The sequence below is a fragment of the Dendrobates tinctorius genome, unplaced genomic scaffold (assembly GCF_039654945.1).
Source record: "Dendrobates tinctorius isolate UK_male_01 unplaced genomic scaffold, ASM3965494v1 ptg000362l, whole genome shotgun sequence".
Taxonomy (NCBI): Eukaryota; Metazoa; Chordata; class Amphibia; order Anura; family Dendrobatidae; genus Dendrobates; species Dendrobates tinctorius.
In genome coordinates this window covers 3,341,069-3,358,077 of record NW_027362028.1, presented here as the reverse complement: position 1 = coordinate 3,358,077, position 17,009 = coordinate 3,341,069, and positions in this window count along the sequence as shown.

The following is a 17,009-nucleotide window of genomic DNA, read 5'->3' as shown; positions in this document are numbered from 1 at the left end:
TGGTGAGAACTTTGAACCCACAGGGGCTTCACAGAAGTTTATAACGTACAGCAGTACAATTAAAAAATCATATTTTTTCCACAAAAATGATCTTTTCACCCCCAATTTTTATTTTCCCAAGGGTAACAGGACCCTAAAAGTTATTGTGCAATTTGTCCTGAGTACGCTGATACCCCATATGTGGGTGTAAATGACTATTTGGGCGCATGGCAGAGCTCGGAAGGGAAGCAGCACCATTTGACGTTTTTGGCTGGAATTGAGATCGGACACCATGTCGCGTTTGGAAAACCCCTGATGTACCAAAACAGTGGAAACCCCCCACAAATGACACCATTTTGGAAACTAGACCCCCCAAGGAACTTATCTAGATATGTGGTGAGCACTTTGAACCGCCCAGTGCTTCACAGACGTTTATAACGCCCGGGCGTGAAAATAAAAAAATCGTATTTTTTCCACAAACATGATCTTTTAGTCACCAATTTTTTATTTTCCCAAGGGTACAAGGAGAAATTGGACCCCAAAAGTTTTTGTCCAATTTGTCCTGAGTATGCTCATACCCTATATGTTGGGGTAAAACACTGTTTGGGCGCATGGCAGAGCTTGGAAGGGAAGGAGCACCATTTGATTTTTTTCAACGCAGAATTGGCTGGAATTGAGATCAGACGCCATGTTGCATTTGGAGAGCACCTGATGTGCCCAAACAGTGGAAACCCCCCAATTATAACTCCATCCCTAACCCCAACACACCCCTAACCCTAATCTGAACCCTAGCCCTAACCCTAACCCTAGTCCTAACCCTAGCCCTAATGGGAAAATGGAAATAAATACATTTTCTTTTAATTTTTTTATTTTTCCCTAACTAAGGGGGTGATAACGGGGGGTTTGATTTACTATTTATGGCGGTTTTTATGTTTGGCAGCTGTCACACGCTAAAAGACGCTTTTTATTGTAAAAATAGTTTTTGCATCACCACATACTGAGAGCTATAATTTTTCCGTATTTTGACCCACCGAGTCATTTGAGGTCTTATTTTTTGCGGGACGAGTTGATATTTTTATTGGTACCATTTTCGGGCACGTGGCATTTTTTGATCGCTTTTTCTTCTGATTTTTGGGACGCAGAATGAACAAAAACCAGCATTTCATGAATTTCTTTTGGGGGGGTGCGTTTACACCGTTCCGCATGCAGTAAAATTGATAAAGCAGCCTTATTCTTCGGGTCAGTACGATTACAGCGATACCTCATTTAGGTTTTTTTTATGTTTTGTCGGTTTTTTGCAATGAAAACAATTTTATATAAAAAATAATTATTTTTGCATCGCTTTATTCTGCGAGCTATAACTTTTTTATTTTTTCGCTGATGATGCTGTGTGGTGGCTCGTTTTTTGCGGGACAAGATGACGTTTTCAGCGGTACCATGGATATTTATATACGTCTTTTTGATCGCGCGTTATTGCACTTTTTGTTCGGTGGTATGATAATAAATCATTATTTTTTGCTTCGTTTTATTTTTATTTTTTAAGGGGTTCGCTAAAGGGGTTAACTAATGGGACAGTTTTATAGGGCGGGTCGCTACGGACGCGATGATACCAAATATGTGTACTTTTATTGTTTTTTTTTTATTTTGAAAAAATGAATTTATTGGGAAATATTTTTTTTTTTTTACTAATTTATTTAGCGATTTTTAAAAAATTATTTTTACACTTTTTTTTTTTTTTACTTTATTACATAGTCCCAGGTGGGACATCACTGTCCTGTGACAGATCGCTGATCTGTCACATCACAGATCACTGTGACAGATCAGCAATCTGTCACAGGCAGTTCTGCAGACTTCCTCATGCCTGCGCTATGCAGGCAGTGAGGAAGTCAGTTCCCTACAGGCCCCCGTCGGCCCCCGTCGCCATCTTGGATCCGGGGGCCTGTAGGGAAGGAGTCCCCTGCAGCAGCGCTGCACATTGCGCTGCCGTGGGGGGCTCAGGGAAGCACGGAGGGAGCCCCCTCCCTGCCGATGCTTCCCTTTAACCCCCGGTACACCGCGATCGTGTTTGATCGCGGTGTACAAGGGGTTAACGTGTCAGGGGTGGTCCGTGACCGCCCCTGACACATTGTGCCGGGTGTCAGCTGTGATAATCAGCTGACACCCGGCCGCGATCAGCGACGCTCACCACGTGGGCGCCGCTGATCGCATTAGACGTACTATCCTGTCCTTGGGAATTAAGTCCCAGGGCACATGGACGGGATAGTACGTCTAATGGCAGAAAGGTGTTAATAAATGTTATATTCTTGGCCTATGCCTTTCTTTCCCTACATTATTTTATGTAGGATTTGGTGAATTATATGGTTCTAGAAGGTGGTGTTCTAATTTTTGGATTTCTTTGATATGTACAGTTAGGTCCATATATATTTTGACAGAGACAACATTTTTCTAATTTTGGTTCTAGACATTACCACAGTGAATTTTGAGCACAACAATTCAGATGCAGTTGAAGTTCAGACTTTCAGCTTTCATTTGAGGGTATCCACATTAACATTGGATAAAGGGTTTAGGAGTTTCAGCTCCTTAACATGTGCCACCCTGTTTTTAAAGGGACCAAAAGTAATTGGACAGATTAAATAATTGTAAATAAAATATTCATTTCTAGTACTTGGTTGAAAACCCTTTGTTGGCAATGACTGCCTGAAGTCTTGAACTCATGGACTTCACCAGACGCTGTGTTTCCTCCTTTTTGAGGCTCTGCCAGGGCTTCACTGCGGTGGTTTTCAGTTGCTGTTTGTTTGTGGGCCTTTCTGTCTGAAGTTTAGTCTTTAACAAGTGAAATGCATGCTCAATTGGGTTGAGATCAGGTGACTGACTTGGCCATTCAAGAATATTCCACTTCTTTGCTGTAATAAAATCCTGGGTTGCTTTGGCTTTATGTTTTGGGTCATTGTCCATCTGTAGTATGAAACGACGACCAATCAGTTTGGCTGCATTTGGCTGGATCTGAGCACACAGTATGGCTCTGAATACCTCAGAATTCATTCGGCTGCTTCTGTCCTGTGTCACATCATCAATAAACACTAGTGGCCCAGTGCCACTGGCAGCCATGCATGCCCAAGCCATCACACTGCCTCCTCCGTGTTTTACAGATGATGTGGTATGCTTTGGATCATGAGCTGTACCACGCCTTCGCCATACTTTTCTCTTTCCATTATTCTGGTAGAGGTTGATCTTGGTTTCATCTGTCCAAAGAATGTTCTTCCAGAACTGTGCTGGCTTTTTTAGATGTTTTTCAGCAAAGTCCAGTCTAGCCTTTTTATTCTTGATGCTTATGAGTGGCTCGCACCGTGCAGTGAACCCTCTGTATTTACTTTCATGCAGTCTTCTCTTTATGGTAGATTTGGATATTGATACGCCTACCTCCTGGAGAATGTTGGTCCCTTGGTTGGCTGTTGTGAAGGGGTTTCTCTTCACCATAGAGATTATTCTGTGATCATCCACCACTGTTGTCTTCCGTGGGCGCCCAGGTCTTTTGGCATTGATGAGTTCACCAGTGCTTTCTTTCTTTCTCAGGATGTACCAAACTGTAGATTTTACCACTCCTAATGTTGAAGCAATTTCTCGGATGGGTTTTTTCTGTTTTTGCAGCTTAAGGATGGCTTGTTTCACCTGCATGGAGAGCTCCTTTGACCGCATGTTTCCTTCACAGCAAAACCTTCCAAATGCAAGCACCACACCTCAAATCAGCTCCAGGCCTTTTATCTGCTTAATTGAGAATGACATAACGAAGGGATTGCCCACACCTGTCCATGAAATAGCCTTGGAGTCAATTGTCCAATTACTTTTGGTACCTTTAAAAACAGGGTGGCACATGTTAAGGAGCTGAAACTCCTAAACCCTTCATCCAATTTGAATGTGGATACCCTCAAATGAAAGCTGAAAGTCTGAACTTCAACTGCATCTGAATTGTATTGTTTATAATTCATTGTGGTAATGTCTAGAACCAAAATTAGAAAAATGTTGTCTTTGTCCAAATATATATGGACCTAACTGTTGTATACACAGCATTGTGCAGCAGAAAACACAACAGACATGACATCATCGGTCAGGGAGGTGATGTCACAAGTTGTAGCCTAAGGAAAATAACTGTGTGCTAGGAGAAACCGTAGATCCATGAGTCATCAGGACATGGACCATCTGGAATTAGATCACTAACAGGTACAGGCCATTAAAAGGGATGACCACTTTTTAGTAATATTGTTAAAACTGCATTAATTGCTGTCTTCTGCTATATAAGACTATATATCTGGGCAGGGCCACCGTTAGCGCCAGGCAGACCAGGCAGCTGCCTAGGGCCCCCACTCCCCCAGGGGCCCCCAGTTAGTGGCACATCATGCAGCCACTATGGGGCCCCTGTGAGGCCCGCCTGCCCCCAGCGCCGACTTCCCCACCGCCGCATTGAACTATACCGGCGTCATAGACGCCGGTACAGTTCACAGCAATGATGGAGGAGAGAGCGTCAGCTGACGCTCCCTCTCCCATTATTCCCCTCTGCCTCTGACACACAGCGGGTGCGCGATTACATCATCTCGCTCTCACTGTGTGCCAGGCAGAGCAGGAGACAGGAGACAGCCAGGAGCAGCGTGGGCACGAGGAGTCTATGATTCTATGAGTGTGGTTTTTTTTTCAATCAGTGTGAGTACTGGACTGTGGGGCCATTCTCGGGGGTGGGGGGCTGGGCTGTATACCATGGTGGGCTCTATACCATGGTGGGCTGGGCTGTATACCGTGCTGGGCTGTATACCATGTGGTACTGTGTTATATACCATGTGGTACTGTGCTATATACCATGGTGGGCTGTGCTATATACCATGTGGGGCTGTGCTATACACTATACGGCTGTGTTATATACCATGGGGGGTACATCTTACATTATATTCTATGGGTGAGGCTGTGTTATATAATATGGGGGCTACATTATATTCTATGGGAAGGTGGGCTGTATTATATTCTATTTGGGGCTACATTATATTCTATTGGGGGCTGTATTATATTTATTATATTCTATGGGGGTGATTTCATCACACTCTATGAGGGGGCTACATTATACTATATGAGGAGGCTACAGTGTATTCTATGGGGGGGCTGCATTATATTCTATGGGGGCTAGATTGCATTGTATGGGGGCTTCATTATACTATGAGGGGGCTACATTATATTCTATGGGAGCTGCATTATACTATATGACGAGGGCTACATTGTATTCTATGGAGGGGCTACATTATACTATATAAGGGGCTGCATTGTACTCTATGAGGGGATTGCCATATATTCTAAGGAGGGGCTGCATTATATTCTATGGGAGTTACATTATTTTCTGTGGAGTGGCTGCATTATTCTCTAAGGGGTGGCTGCATTATACTATAAGAGAAGGGCTGCATTATATTCTATGGGGGGTTACATTATATTGTATGGTGGGGCTGCATTATACTCTGTGGGGTGGCTGCATTATGCTCTATGGGGTGGCTGCATTATACTATATGTGGGCTGCATTATACTATATTGATGACTATGGGGAATACATTATATGAAGAACTATGGGGTGCATTATACTATGGGAAGTGAATTGTTCTACATGGATGACTATGGCGGTGCATTATACTTTATGGAGAACTATGAGGAATGTATTATACTATACAGAAGACTGAGGAGTGTATTATACTATATGGAGGACTAAGGGGAGTGTATTTTACTATATGGAGGACTATGGGGCACATTATATTATATAGAGGACTATCGGGTGTAAACTGTAGATGTGCTGCTGATAACATGATACTGTATGGTGATCTGTTAGTGTTCGTTCTGTCCCCATCATTCATTCTCAGATGATATAAAGAGGCCGGGAAACAAATGTTGAACGACTTCAATATTGTCGATCACTCATTTAGCGGCCTGAGCTCAGCGCATGTAAATAGAACCGAAATGCTTCTGTGGGATGTGCAATATGTTAGCATTTGAGGCCCCATTTTAAACTTTGCCTAGGGCCCCACTTTGCCTAAAACTGGCCCTGTATCTGGGGTAAGGAATGCTCATAGGATCCGCTTCTGTTAATCAGAAATGTTACACCTCTCTCTCTCTCTGGAGGACCCGTCCCGTCCGATTTTACACACACAACCCACTGATGTGAATGGACACTGCGTAATACCTCTTTTCCCCTGTGGGGAGCTATAGGAAATTGTACCACTTACTGGCAAGCTTTCCCACAGATCACAGCCAATCACTAAAGATGCCAGACACATTGAGATCAGTATATGTTCTTGGCACGGCACAAAAGAATGAAATTATCCAAAGCAGAGAACCCCTTAACTGTTTGTGTCATGAATATCTTCATATTTTCTTTCAGTGTTGGTAAAGGTGTTGTTGGGTGAAAATAAGGTATTACTCATCCAAAGGATAAGTGATAACTCATAGATCTTTTGGGGTCCAAAACATTGAAACCACTTAATTTTAAGCAACAGGCCAGATAGAATAACAGAAGTCCGAGTCGATGGCACCTAGGGAACAGTGACCACAATATAACACAATTCCACTTGTCCTTCAGTAAGGTGCCCTGGAAGGGGGTTACAAAAACGCTGAATTTCAGGAAAGCAGAGTGTGATCAGCTTAGAGAGGACCTTCGCTGAATTGATTGGGACAATGTCCTCAAAAATAGGAGCACAGAAAATAAATGGGAAATATTTAAATCAGTTTTACACACCCACTGCGAGCTAGCCATACCGTACAGAAATAAAAGGGCTAGGAACAGGAGAACAGCAATGTGGCTAAAAAAGGATGTAAAAAGGGCAATAAATAACAAGAACAAGGCATTTAGGAAGCTAAAACAAGAAGGCAAAGAAGAAGCATTAAAAAGTTATAGAGAAAAAAATAAAATGTGTAAAAAACAAATACATTTGGCAAAAGTGGAAACTGAGAGACTCATTGCTAAGAAAAGTAAAACAAACCCCAAACTATTCTTTAATTATATAAACAGTAAAATGATTAAAATTGATGGTGTCGGCCCTTTAAAGAACAATGAGGGTGAAATCATAGAGAGCGATGTGGGAAAAGCAAATGTTTTAAATACTTTTTTCTCAACAGTGTTCACACAGGAAAAGGATTTGCCAGGGGAAATGCAGAGTGATAATGTAAACTCCCCATTAGGTATTACCTGCCTAACCCAGGAAGAAGTGCAGAACCGCCTTAGTAAGATTAAAATGGACAAATCACCAGGCCCTGATGGCATTCACCCTCGGGTATTGAGGGAGTTAAGTAATGTGATAGACAGGCCTCTATTCCTTATATTGAAAGACTCTATAGAAACAGGGTCTGTTCCTTTTGATTGGTGGCATGCAAATGTGGTACCAATATTCAAAAAGGGGTGTAAAAGGGAACCTGGAAACTATAGGCCGGTAAGCTTAACATCTGTTGTGGGTAAAATTTTTGAAGGGTTTCTAAGGGATACCATTATGGAATATCTCAATGTTAATAAATGTTTAACTCCATATCAACATGGATTTATGAAGGATCGCTCCTGTCAGACTAACCTGATCAGCTTCTATGAGGATGTAAGCTCTCAAATGGACCAAGGAGAATCATTGGATGTCATTTATCTCGACTTCTCTAAAGCATTTGACACTGTCCCACATAAAAGATTGGTAAGTAAGATGAGAAAGCTTGGGCTAGGGGAAAATGTGTGTAGATGGGTAGGTAGCTGGCTTAGTGATAGAAAACAAAGAGTGGTTATTAATGGGGCATCCTCAGATTGGGCCAGGGTTACTAGTGGGGTACCACAGGGTTCTGTATTGGGCCCCCTACTATTTAATATATTTATTAATGATCTAGTGGATGGCTTACACAGTAAAATATCAGTATTTGCAGATGATACAAAACTATGTAAGGAAGTTATCACAAAGGAGGACAGTTTGCAACTACAGACAGATTTGAGTTAATTGGAGAATTGGGCTGAAAAATGGCAAATGAGGTTTAACACAGATAAGTGTAAGGTTATGCACATGGGAAGGAGAAGCAGAGGCTACAATTACTTACTAAATGGGAAACTGCTGGGGAAATCAGACATGGAAAAAGACTTAGGCATCTTAGTCAATAAGAAGCTAAATTGGAGTGCCCAGTGTCAGGCAGCTACCACCAAAGCAAATAGGGTCATGGGATGCATTAGAAGAGGTCTGGGGACACGAGATGAAAACATAATTCTCCCTCTGTACAAATCACTCGTCAGACCATACTTGGAGGATTGTGTGCAATTTTGGACGCCGGTGCTCAAAAAAGACATTACTGAACTTGAAAGGGTTCAAAGACGGGCTACTAAAATGATAAATGGAGTTGGTTCACTACAATACCTAGAAAGGTTATCAAAATTAGGTCTATTTACTCTAGAAAAGAGAAGACTTAGGGGAGACCTAATATATATACAAGTATATCAGAGGGCAATACAGAGATCTCTCCAATGAACGGTTTGTACCAAGGACTGTGACAAGAACAAGGGGGCATTCTCTTCGTTTGGAGGAAAGACAATTTCTGCACCAGCATAGAAGAGGGTTCTTCACGGTAAGAGCAGTGAGGCTCTGGAATTCTCTTCCTGAGGAAGTGGTGATGGCCAAATCGCTGAATGAATTTAAGAAAGGAATGGAGGCTTTTCTTGTGAGTAACAGTATAGAAGGTTACGAATAACAGAATATTATAGGTAGATGGTTGACCCAGCTTAGGGGAAGGAAGTTTTTTCCCTATGGAGAAAATTGGCTTCTACTCTGTGGGTTTTTTGCCTTCCCCAGGGTCAACAATGCAGAACAGCTGCACTAAAGATAGGCTGAACTAGATGGACATAAGGTCTTCCTTCAGCCTTCAAAACTATGTTGCTATGTTACAGATCAGCGGAAAAGCACACTTTTATCCCTATTAGAAAGGTGTGCAGTGCACATGCCCAATTACCACTCAATTCATTCTCTATGGGATTTTTGGAAAATGTGGAGGCAGTTAGGCATGTGCCAATGTCACAGGTATATGACTTGCTATATTCAATGTGTGAATGTAGGGTTAGAAATCAAGATGAAGATTTTGGAACTTGGTGCTTGAATGATGGGATGTGTTTTGAATTCCCTTGCTCGAAGTTCTGAGCCGAAGCTCCCTCTGGTGGTTACTGAGAGAAGTGGAGCTGGTCAGGTGGATGGAAGTTCTCCACCTGATGACAATAATTGGGAACCTGGGATTAGTGGCTGGGAGCATATAATTGAGCTGGCTGCTCTTCGAGGTTGCTGGTGATTTCCTCTCTGTGCATTTGGAGTTCTTTTGTCCCCTGCCTGATATGCATGGTTCAGCTAAGTGATTCTTTTGCTAATCCTTTGCATCTAAACTGGTTGTGTCTTTTTTGCTTTCTGTTTTGCTGCTGGGGTTCAGCGTGCTCCCTGCTGGGGTTCAATGTGCTCCCTGCTTCATATGTTGCAGCTTATTCAGTCCCCTGTTTTGTTAGTATATTTTTGCTTTGCTGCCAGTTTATACCAGAGTGCTGATCTAGCGGGGGTGAGGTCGTGTGACCTCAGGTTTTTTGTATATCAGAAGTGTTGAACTTTTTCAGGGTTTTGTGCATGATTACAGACAGTATCTTTTCTGTCCTGTCCTGTCTAGACAGCTTGGGCCCCACCGTTTGCTCAGTCTGTTCTCTGCCTGTGTTTGTGTTGCATCTTGTCTCACCGACAATACAGTATATGTTTGGGGGCTGTCTATTCCTTTGGGGATCTGCTCCAGGGCAGTTTAGATTTCATCTTTCTATCTTTAGGCTTAGTTAGTCCTCCGGCTGTGACGAAGCATCTAGGGTATCGCAGGAACACTCCACAGCTACTGCTAGTTGTGTGGTTAGGATCAGGGGTCCGCAATCCGCTTAGTTACCAACCTCTCTGGTTTTCTGGTGGCTTAGCCTGTTCCTGCCATCCTCCTCGCTGACCCATTCATAACAGGGATGGCACCAAAATGTTGCATTGTTATATTCAATGTGTGAATGTAGGGTTAGAAACCAAGATGAAGATTTTGAGGCTTGGTGCTTGAAGGATGGGATGGCACAGAAATGTGACATTGTTATATTCCATGCGTGAATGTAGGGTTAAAGACCAAGATGAAGATTTTGGGGCTTGGTTCTTGATTGATGGGATGGCACCATAATGTTACATTGTTATATTCAATGTGTGAATGTAGGGTTAGAAACCAAGATGAAGATTGAGGCTTGGTGCTTGAATGATGGGATGGCGCAGAAATATGACATTGTTGTTGGCAAAGTAATGTGACATTATGCCCTGTTGTGCTTCTGATCAGTAGTGGTACCAGCGATCGGCCCCCTAACAATCTATAAGTTATCACCTCCCCTTGAAATAATAATCATATCCATTTATTATTGAGAATTTGACCAAATTATCTGCAAAACAGATGTCTACAGCACCATGGAGCATGAAAACTGCTACCACCGAAGCAGGAAAATACCTGTTATGTGTTTTTTCTGGGAGGACGTGGCTCCCTGATATTGCAGCTCATGTGAGAAGCCAAAGGACAGAGTGTGTTGTGTTTTCCAGCACCTCCCTTGAGGGCACGCTGCAAAGACAATGAATCAGTCATTAAACCACAAAAGAACAAAGCTAGAGATCAAAGTACAAAAGGATTCGTCCTGCAAATGGAAACAAGATCTTCATCATTCTCATGAGAACCCGGCTCGGCAACGATGGGAAGCCCGCTCTCTTGTGAAAGGGACCCACAATTGGGGTATACTGTATGCAGCACCGGTAATCAGAGCTGAATGTCATAAAGGTCTTTTATAGAAATGCTGAAAATTCTATTATGTTCCCCTAAGCAGAGGTTTCGGTGCAGTGTATCAGTTCGATTCAAGCAAAATAATCCTGCATAGATTGCACCCGTAATCCGGATGTCTCTTGTAGGCTGCAAAATAGAATAATCCATCAAGGAATTCAACAGGGGAAAAGGTTTTTTTTACATTTGCATTTATTTAATTTTTTAAGGTGCCAACATATTCCACAGTGCTGTACAGTAGTGATGATTGAGCACTAAAGTGCTCGGTACTCAAATCGAGCAGGTCAGACGCTCGGCAGGGCTCGACTCGAGTACCGTGTATAATGGAAGTCAATGGGGAACTCGAACGAAATAGTTTAAAAAAATTACGTGAGGTCACGACCATTTTTGATAACCAGCCAAGGTAAATCAGACTGCAGGGGGATGATATTATCAGGCTAGGAAGGTTCATGGTTATTTGGCCCTTTCCAGCTTAAAAATACTATCCTTCAGCTGCCCATCACATTAGATGCGCCAATTCTGGTGCTTTGTCAGGCTCTTACTAATTACCCTGGTGCAGTGGCACTCGAGGTAAAATATTTTAGGGTTGATGTCAGCTGTGATTTGTCAGCTACATCAAGTCCAGGTGTTAGGAATAGAGAGGCATCTACCGGTAATAAAAAATAAAAACAAACACACAGAAAAAAATACTTTGTTTGAATAAAGACTCCCCCACTTTATTCAATCAAGTATTTTTTTATTACTGGGACAGACATGGGCATGTCTGGTAAACACTGCTCCATTACTAACCCCAGTAGCTAATGGCAGCTGTGATTTTTGACAAATCACAGCTGTCATCAACCTTAACTACCATTACCCCAATTGTCACCACACTAGGGCAATCGAGAAGAGCCGGGCAAAGCACCAGAATTGGCGCATCTAATGTGATGCCCCAATTTATGGTCAGCTGCGTACTGGTATTTTTAGACTGGAAAGTGCCCAATAACCAGGGACCTTCCCAGCCTGATAACAGAAACCTGCAGCTGTCTGCTTTACCTTGGCTGGTTACAAAAAAATAGGGGGACCCACATAGTTTTTTTTACATTATTTATTTATTAGAAATAAGACCCGATGACACAATGCAGATGGTCAATCCCAGCAATGCCGGTAGCCAACATGGCTATGGAATTAGAGTGTATAGCAGGCATTCTTTGAATATTTATTGGCTGCCTACCAGCTGCAAAACATACGGGGAGCAGACTCGAGCACCAGTGATAAGTGACTGAATAATGGGTGTATCGAGTATTGAGCAGTGATGAGTACACTCGCTCGCTCATCACTACTGTACAAACATTGTCAATGCTCACATCGGCCATAAATCTGTGCGGTTGTCAATGAATTTCCTCCAGGGTGCTCTGCTCCCTACAGAAGATGTTCAGTTGTTAGTAACCATGACCCCTGAACCTTAGCGTACTGGGGTAAAGTTTGCACACTGCCTGTGGCATGCTGCTACACAGAGCACAATATAAAGCCTTTCCTCTGCTTTCCCACCTAATACTTTTATTGTGGCTTCCTAGAAATCACCTATATATGCTCCTCCTTGCAGTGGAGTGGAGTTTGCACACTGCCTGTGACATGCGGAATGCACAGGGCACAGTCTGTAGCCTCTGCTGGGCCTTTTCCTGCATTGCTGCACTCTTTCAGCATTTTGAACACCATTTTAGGTGCTTTCTATCACTAGAGTGTCTGATAGATGTGATCGCATAACCCATTCATTCTATACGGGACTTATGGAAGATGGGGAGGCAGTCGGACATGTGCCAATGTCACAGAAACATGACAGTTATATTTAATGTGTGAATATAGGGTTATAGATCAAAATGAAGATTTGGGGGCTTGGTGCTTGAAATATGGGATGGCAGAGAAATGTGACATTATGCCATGTTGTGCCAATCTGGGAATGAAAGTTGGATTCTTCTTTTTGGAGGATAAGTTTCCAAAAGCGTATTCAGAAAAAACAGGCAATTTTTCATCTCTTTCATCATCCATTTTTATACATTAGCAATTATTAAAATTTTCAAGAACAAATACCGCTTCCTATATTAAAAATTACAATGTATCGGTAAAAATCTGTTACTATGCGGTTGATCCAAGTAGGATTTGATTTAGTTTTTTTTGGCGCACCCATAAATGAGAATAGGCGAGTTTCATCTGATGCAGAAACCAGTGCAGGCTGCAATTTTTTTTTTTCACGCGCACATTCAGTTTTTTGGGCAGCCCAGTTGAATAATATTGGTCTTAGGGATGTCAGATTTTTTCAGCACCCGGGCCAAAAATATTGTGTGAACTTAGCCTAAGAAAAAAAAATGCAATGTTATAAAGCGAGTGATGTGACACGTGGTGCTGGAAATTTTTTCCCTTGTCTGCCAGTTTCTCTTTAAAGAGGACCCGTCAAAAGTCAAAAATAGCCAGTTTTGATGTTTCTATTTAATTCATTCCTACCATTTTTTTTTAATTCAGTAAACGGGCCATTCCAGAGCTATGGGCCTTTTTGTTTAGTGTTAATGTTTGTGGTCATTATCAAGTAGGTATGGCTCAAAGGATCCTCTGGGGTGTGTCTTTAAGCAAAATTAATCTGGGAGCCACGCCTCCTTTGGTAAAAACCATAAAAATAGCTCTAAACAAAAAAGCCCATATCACTAGAATTCTATGGAGGATAATAATAAATTTTATTTCTATAGCGCCGACATATTCCGCAGCACTTTACATTTCAGAGGGAATTTGTACAGACGATAGACATTACAGCATAACAATAATCACATAGATCATAACAGATACCAAGAGGAATGAGGGCCCTGCTCGCAAGCTTACAGTCTATGAGGCAAGAGGTAGACACGAAAGGTGGGTGGTAACAATTGCCCTGATTGTATGGACCAGTCATAATGTTAAGTGTGTAACAGTACAGACACAGAGGGCTAATGGATGCATAAAGCATGAGGGAACATGATACGGGGAACCTGGTTATGGTAAAACTTTTGGCTCTGCCACACAGGGATAGATTAGGTTAATGTGTTGAGGTGGTAGGCCAGGCTGAATAAATGCGTTTTCAGGGCATGCTTAAAATTGTGGGGATTGGGGACTAATCGTATTGACCTGGGAAGTGCATTCCAAAGAATTGGCGCAGCACGTGTAAAGTCTTGGAGACGGGAGTGGGAGGTTCTGACTATTGAGGATGCTAACCTCAGGTCATCAGTAGAACAGAGGGCACAGGTAGGGTGGTATACTGATTAGTTAAAAAACAAAACAAAGCACAATACTCTGGGGATCAGCAGGTATAAAATAAGAGTGAAAACTGGCCCCATTTGACCTGGTGACAGGTCCCCTTTGTATAAAAAAGGGGGAAGCCAGCGCTGCTTATGGTCAGAACGCAATACATAAAGTGTATATGCATATATTCATTTCTAACTGTATTCAAAATGAGATATTTGGCAAAAAATTGATCAATCATTTGAGCCACCCCGCCACTTCATGTCAATCTCATATGGGGCAGCCCTACTCTACGTTTTTTACATTCGCTGTGCCATTACGGCCTCCTAAATGTATTAAAAGCAAGACTGTATAAAATGCAAGCGTACCTGAAGCGTTTCTGAATCACTCCCATGGCGCGAGAAGGGCAAGTGCAGATAAAGGACGACCAGGTCCGGACATGGACATTTCAGATCTGACCTCCACACTGCCAAACCAGCTACCACAGATGAAGGGTGAAACAGGCCCAGACACAGGTGCATAATCAAATAGAGCCTGGGGCAGGGTAGGGCTGCTGTATGTGTGTACAGCAGCCTAGATCAATCACAATAAAAACAGATAGAATGGCGTGCATAACCCAGCGCACACAGCAAAAAGTGGTGGTCAGCCACAAACCAATATCAAATAAAAAAAGGGGGGAAGCCAGCGCTGGCTATTGTCAGAACGCAATACATAAAGTGCATATGCACATATTGATTTCTAACAGTACTTTAAAATGAGACATTTAGCAAACAATTAATCAATTCTTTGAGCCACCCCGCCACGTCACGTCCCCTTTATAGTTTTGCAGGACTAGAAAAGCATGGATGCTCTCTTACAGGAGCAGCGCCACTTCAGCCCACAGGAGGCATCTGGTATTGCAGTTCAGCTCCATTATAACACCAGTTACAAACCGTGGACAGATGTGGGATTGTTTGTTATTTTTTTCCAGAAGAAAGAGGTCAAGTTTTTCTAACTCTGGACAATCCCTTTAAACAAGTTTTAAATATAAATCTACTATTCCCATTATTTTAGTCCTTGACGTACAGCATTCAACGCTCGTAAAAGTGAAATATAAGAGGAATTTTGTATTTGCTGCTCCAGAGTGGTTGTAAGTAACAAGTATTGACTTCTTCCACTTTATCCTACTGGTGCGATCGTAAATTACTCCAGTGTAAACCAGTGTGAACTTCTCATTAAATCATCGGCACATTATATTCCCTCCTGGCCGTGTTACACAGTGATCTTCCCTGCACTCATTACAAAGCTCTGTTTACACCCAGGTAGATTTATGTGCGCTCGCTGACTGTTCTCAGGGATAGTCTTTACTCTCCTGTAAGTGACTCACACAAGAGCTGAGCCCTTAACTGGAGCTGCTCAGATAAAAGGCCTGAGTTTGCCTGGATGTGATAGGAAACAGCTGCTTCCGAGCTCCAGTTCTGCATTTTCAAGGTATCAGCAGCGCTGGAGATAACCACTAAAAGCATAAACACTACAGTAATGTATGAAGAAGTGGAGCTTATGGGATTGTGTGCAGATATCAGCGTCCTAGTACAGCCACATGGTGCCCAGATACATACCGCACATCAGAGGTGTATCTAGGTTTTCCGGCCCCTTCCCAAGCACATAGGCGATATGCACACTTTAATTGTTTATTATGTTTTGTTTATATAGTGCCATCTTATTCTGCAGCGCTTTACAGACATCGCTGTCCCCAGTGGGGCTCACAATCTAAATTCCCTATCAGTATGTCTTTGGAATGTGGGAGGAAACCCACGCAGACACGGGGAGAACATACAAACTCCTTGCAGATGTTGTCCTCGGTGGAATTTGAACCCAGGCCCCCAGTGCTGCAAGGCTGCAGTGCTAACCACTGAGCCACCGTGCTGCCCTAACTTACAGTCACATGCCAACTAGCTGCTCTCCCTAATTCTCTCAATGTCCAGTGGAAAACTGAAAGAAGAAGAGAAGCTTGTTGTCACATGACCATAAGCATGAAAATCGCATGAGTGAAATGGTGGGAATCAGCGAGCAGAGCTAAATCCTGACAGTGAGTATAGGTTAGGATTGTCTACAAGGTTTTCTATTATAAATAACAAGTTTGGGATGAAAGTGTAAAGTCACACTAAGTGACTGCAGGCTTCTGAGTTCTCCCCGCAGCATGCACTGCACACTTTTAGGATTCTCCCTTGCCGACAGCAAGAGTGGACGGTCATGTCAGCAAACGTATGCGATTTGAATACTTCTGGCCACATTCCAACTAGACTTGTCCAGCCTCGCTCAATTCATTTTCATTAACTAAGGCTATGTATGTCTTGTCAGTACGTGACTGTATGTATGTAAATCTCCAGCACAAAAGAATCCTGACACAGTGTCCAGTGCGCAGTGTGAGAATTCAGAAGTCTGCAGTCACATAGAATGACTGCAGACTCATCACAAACCTGGACAACCCCTTTAATGTTCCTAACAAAAATTAAAATATTAGAATTAGAACCACAAAAAAACATTTATATCCAGGTACCTTTTTAGATGAACGACTCCAGAGACAACGTCTCTTTCGTTTTATCTTTATTTTGTCCAGACGCCATGATGACTTCTCCCCCCACAGCTCGTCTCTGTAGACTTCCATCTTCTCCGGTCTTGTGCACCACATCCCCACACGACGCCCTTAAAGACAATGCTCCCGAATAATAATATCTGCCGTATGCTGAGCTTCTGAATATATAATTGCCCCTCACTATATTCTCTGCAAAATATGACCCCCACACTGTCCCTCTTATGGTACATACCTACCACACTGCCCTCTCCTTTCTATATTGGGGTTCCTCTTCACTGTGTCCCCCCTATAGGGCCCAGTCTCTATACTGTGGCCCTTCACTACACTCCCCCTCCATGGCAGTGACCTTACACTTTTCCCCCAT